The 4,532-nt window shown below is 48.6% G+C and overlaps 1 protein-coding gene across 1 annotated transcript in view; it reads right to left on the bottom strand.

The window, feature by feature from the left end:
• Positions 1 to 3,053: 3,053 nt before the first annotated feature.
• mapkapk2a (MAPK activated protein kinase 2a) overlaps positions 3,054 to 4,532 on the bottom strand; it is a 37,929-nt gene continuing 36,450 nt past the window's right edge. Inside the window, exon 10 of the mRNA XM_084441537.1 lies at positions 3,054 to 4,532. This exon is cut by the window's right edge and continues 832 nt beyond it. The gene's annotated coding sequence lies outside the window, so the exon portion shown is untranslated.

Below are 4,532 nucleotides of genomic sequence, written 5' to 3'. Positions count from 1 at the left end.
TTGAAAAGATCACACCGTTCCTACCCCTATGCCTATATGTTGACCCATGACCCCCTTGAGGCCTTTTTTTTTTGTGTGAAAAGTGTGTGTGTGTGTGTGTGTATGGCGATACACCACATCAAGTTCAACCTGGACAAGACTGAGCCACTGTTCCATCCAGAGAAGCGCTGTCCGCACCGTGAACTGGCCATCACCATTGACGACAGTCGATGCCCATGCTCGATGCCGCAGGCTCAAAACTCACCTCTTCAATCAATCAATCAATCAATCCTTTATTTGTATAGCACATTTCATACCCAGAGGCAACACAATGCGCTTTACAGAGAACAAGGGAGGTGGGCATACGACCCACCCCTACATATTCCAGAGGGAAGCAAAAAACAGTAATCACCCGGGGGCCAGATAAGTGAGCTGTACAAATTCTTCCCTGACCCCTCTCAACGAGGCGATCGAGCAAGCTACTTCTCTTCAAGAAGTACTACCACGATCCTCCCTCTTAAACACCTATTGTATTTCTAGTTTGCGACTTGCACTTTGCCTTCAGCACTAGATGATGCTCTTAATCATGTTTAGAGATGCACTTGTGAAACATGAATGCAATTATTGTAAATCGCTTTGGATAAAAGTGTCAGCTAAATGACTGTAATGTGTGTGTGTGTGTGTGTGTGTGCGTAGACAATATTGCATCTTGGCAAAGGATCAGATAAAAGACAAACAGGATCTGACAAAGCCACAGCCACCACAACACACACACGCACACACACACACCTTCTGTGTTCTCTGACAGTAAGAGGTCATGTGAAGAGAATTTCCTCACAATGGAATTTGTGTTTTCTCCGAGCGTTTGACACCAGCATCCGGCGCTACCAATGAATTGCCAGGATTTGAACACCATTTTTTGTGTCCCCTAGACCCATAGAGAGATCTGCAGAATGCAGTAACGTTGTTACAGCTTACGTAGTGTATCAGCGAAAGAACTCTCATGGGTCTGGCGTTGAGACGATACCCGGGGGGGTGAAAGGTTGGTGGGTGTTCCAGCTGGGGAGGGCAGAGGTCATCTCCCCCACAAAAATAGGGTGGCAACTGGCGTGGCAAGGCCTTTTTTCAGGGGGCCACCAGCCCCCCCCCCCCCCCCCCCCCCCCTAGAACCACCACTACACTTCAAGAGAAGGCAAATAGTTTGGCTTCATCACATATGGCATATGTTACTCTCACTATTACTGTCTGTCTGGCTCAAGTCTGGAGCCCAGGCAGGTGTGAAAGCATTGTTGCATGTGTCTGTGTGAGTAAGAGGCTATAGAAGAATACTGACTTCAAAGAAACCGTTTTCCTACCCCGCGAGAGGAGTGAGAATCTACATATGTGCCACTGTCTCGAGTGAAAAACATGCTAAACACACATAAAGACACCACTTCAAAGTGACACAATCAGCCCCGTCGCAGTCTCGTTTGTGTCACCAAGAGTGTTCCGGTACCAGCCGGGTTCATGCTGTGATGGAATGAGAGAGCGGTGAGGGTGAGGTTGGCGTATGGCCTAGTTCGGGGGTTGTGACAGGTGCCGTCAACGTTCTCACACCTCCGTGGGTTTTTTCAGACCTTCTGGCGTATATGGGGTCGGGGGAGCCCCTACGTGTGGAGCAAGGGTCACAGCGGCGGGAAAAGTCCTCAACGTGACCCTTGAAGTGACCCAGACGCTCTGGCCATCTCGAAAGCCACTGGAACACCTCAGCGAAATCCTTCCACCACCTCGTTTGCATGCTTACGCCTCGCTGTTCCCCGTCTGTCACCTCCCCCGTGCTCGCTCACACCTCCCCACCGCGCGTGAGAAAGTTCTCTTGCTCTAGCGGCTTCAGGTCTGCTCTGCATGGCGAGCACGCACATTCACATGACCACAATCATCCGGTAATTGGGAATAATGAGGTAATGGTAATAATCTGATTTGACGTGTTTACAAGCACCTCAGTAATGCGATAATCGGAAAAACCTGGTTTACATGATTCGGTCAATTAGTCGATTTCTTTTCAAGTTCTTGATGTAAAACTCAAACTTCCTGTTGTATACACAACTTTCTGTCTTGTTTTCAACATGGCGGCTCAATCCCAATGTCCACCCTTACGGACTCACTGAGGTGCGTTCACGCTAAGTGCGTGAGGGATAGGGCTGTCAAGTGAGGGCTCTCTGGTAGACATTTTGAGTCCTTTATGCCCCCTTACCGTAAGTCTGCACTCAGACTTTAAGGGAATTACCCACAGTTCAGTTTGGAGCCCTGCTTATCTGCACAGACTACACAATTATTTTGGTTTCAATATTTTTACGTGTAGGTTATCAACCCCATGGGTTTTAATAATTTGATTTGTTTGAAAATATGTAGGCTATGGCTATAAATTATATCGATTTATGTTGCCGTAAATAAAGATTCCCCAGTTAAAAGCTGCATGACCATCCATCTCAGTAGTGTTCTTTGAATTGAGATTTCCAACATGAATATGGAAATTGTGAGGTGCAGAAATGTGTCGTCATTCAGTCGGCTATTATATTAAGTTAATACTTTTGGATTCATCAAGCAAGAATCACCGGCAGTAATGTGGTTCGCTTATGACCACAAAATGAAATGATTTCAACAAGTTGAACAGAAATGTTTTGAGGATACAGAGAATTGTGATGCAGAGTATTTCAAAAGCATCATCTTAGTGTGGAACAGAACTTCCAAGGAGGCCAAAAACGTCAAATCAACAATTTATTGAGCACGTCTAACACAGGGACCAGAACCTCGGCAATACTGCCGTTCTCATGGAGGCGCCGAGTTTTTATCCTGGCTTCAGGAGTTCATTAGTGAGTGTGAACTTATGTGCTAGTGTGAATGTAGGTGTGTGTGTGTGTGTGTGTGTGCGCATACGTTTCAAAACAAACAGATAAAGAGCTAGTTGCATTTACGTATTTTATTCCAAAGCTGAAGCAGACAGAAGTACAGCAGTTGGACATCAAAACAAAAGAAAACAAAACAGGTTTCTCATCATTCTGTGCTTCCCCTGCAAACAGGGGGTGAGGGGGCGATAGACACAAACAACAACACAGAACCATTCCATAAACATTCCCTGTGAGGAGAGTTGAGAGGTGGTTTAACAAAATCTAACTTCAAACTAAAACTTAAAACAACAACAGAGGGGTTTCCCGTGTTCCCAGTGTGAGGGGTGGGTGGGTGGGGGGGGGGCGGATCATGACAGAGGGCATCAGAACAACACAACCCTCGCTGTGATAATAATGGCTTGCTGGTGTTGAGTCACATTCTGCTCCACTGTGGAACAGAAGCTAAGTACTTTCATTCTAGGTCCTGTTATGCTCTCGGTCCGTCCACGACGGAGGGCCACGAGCAAAGTCTGGAGTTAAGGTCTGGAGGTTTACGGTCACACAAAACAGCTCCCATGGTTCATAGCTGTAGCTGTGCTTGCGGAGGAGGGTACCGCTGCTCATCAAGAGGTGCTGGTTACAGTAAACGTGCACACGCACGCACACACACGCACACACACATACCTAAAACAATCTAAAAGTAAAGTAGGCTTAAAAACACGCCTGCATAAGATCAACATGGGACGTGACATGGCAAAGTAGGGTTGCTTTATATTACAGAAACATCCGACGAGGAGGACTACGCTACAACGCTACGACAGATCCCCCGGGTACGACGCGCGTCGCTGGGGCTGCTGCTCTACGAGCTACTGAGAGAGGAAGACGGCCACTGGCTCGGACCCAGGATGAGACGCGGCGCTCTCCTCCTCGCCATGCCATTGTACATTCCCCTGGGTGTGGCCTGGGCGTGGCCCCTCTGCTGGTGAGAGAACGGGAGGCTGCCCCCTATGGTCAGCCTGGGGGAGGAGTGGTGAGAGGGAGGGAGGGAGGGAGGGAGGGAGGGAGGGAGGGAGGGAGGGAGGGAGGGAGGGAGGGACGGAGGGAGGTGGGACACGCATGTCACTGCATAGGCCTCTGGTCTACATTCACCACTGACTTGGACTCTGCGCCAGAATGAGATCATGATCTCACCTCAGTTCGCAGAGACAGAAACGCTTACATTCCATACATCATTTAAAAAATATATATACATTTGCTTAATTAGCATGTATGTGATAGAATCACGTTCCCTTTCTTTGTTTTTTGGGGATATAGCAATGATTAGACAAAACATTGACAAGAAACGAGCTGGGCTAAGATGTACGAGGAGGTTTAAGGGAACGACAGACTAGACCGCCATGCGATCAGCAGCTTCTGTGGCGAGGACGTGCGCTTCTGTTGACGACTGCAAACGGACGCGCTACGGTGCCTCAGTTACACACCACTGGCATGTCCAACACCACTGGCATGTCCAACACCTCTGGCATGTCCAACCCCACTGGCATGTCCAACCCCACTGGCATGTCCAACCCCACTGGCATGTCCAACACCACGGGCATGTCCAACACCACGGGCATGTCCAACACCACTGGCGTGTCCAACACCTCTGGCATGTCCAACACCACTGGCATGTCCAACACCACTGGC

This window comes from Borostomias antarcticus (genome assembly GCF_949987555.1).
Source record: "Borostomias antarcticus genome assembly, chromosome: 7".
NCBI lineage: Eukaryota > Metazoa > Chordata > Actinopteri > Stomiiformes > Stomiidae > Borostomias > Borostomias antarcticus.
The sequence above is the reverse complement of the archived record's forward strand: the minus strand, read 5'-3'. Positions and strand labels throughout refer to the sequence as shown.